General features: G+C 35.3%; 1 protein-coding gene across 1 annotated transcript in view; it reads right to left on the bottom strand.

Annotated features, from left to right (window-relative positions):
- EMH_0053780 (heat shock protein, putative) overlaps window positions 1-252 on the bottom strand; it is a gene marked incomplete at both ends in the record, with an annotated part of 6974 nt that overhangs the window by 3946 nt on the left and 2776 nt on the right. The window lies entirely within an intron of this gene.

The following is a 252-nucleotide window of genomic DNA, read 5'->3' as shown; positions in this document are numbered from 1 at the left end:
AAAAAAAAAAAAAAAAAAAAAAAAAAAAAAAATAGCATACCGTCTCTTTGTTATTTTTCTTTTCTTCGATTTGTTTTCTGGTTAAGACGAGTCGTTTATTATGTGAAACTTTTTTCCATGAGCAGGCCTCATCGAGGAGATCAAGAGCTTTATCCGGGAACGATCGTTGCTTCACATACTGAGCCGCCATATTTACTATTAACTCTAATACTTCATCCGGGATTTCTATCACGTGGAAACGCTCGTAGTGCT

Source organism: Eimeria mitis, genomic scaffold, assembly GCF_000499745.2.
Source record: "Eimeria mitis Houghton genomic scaffold, Emh_scaff2435, whole genome shotgun sequence".
Classification (NCBI taxonomy): Eukaryota; Apicomplexa; class Conoidasida; order Eucoccidiorida; family Eimeriidae; genus Eimeria; species Eimeria mitis.
This window is presented reverse-complemented; position numbering and strand designations above follow the sequence as displayed.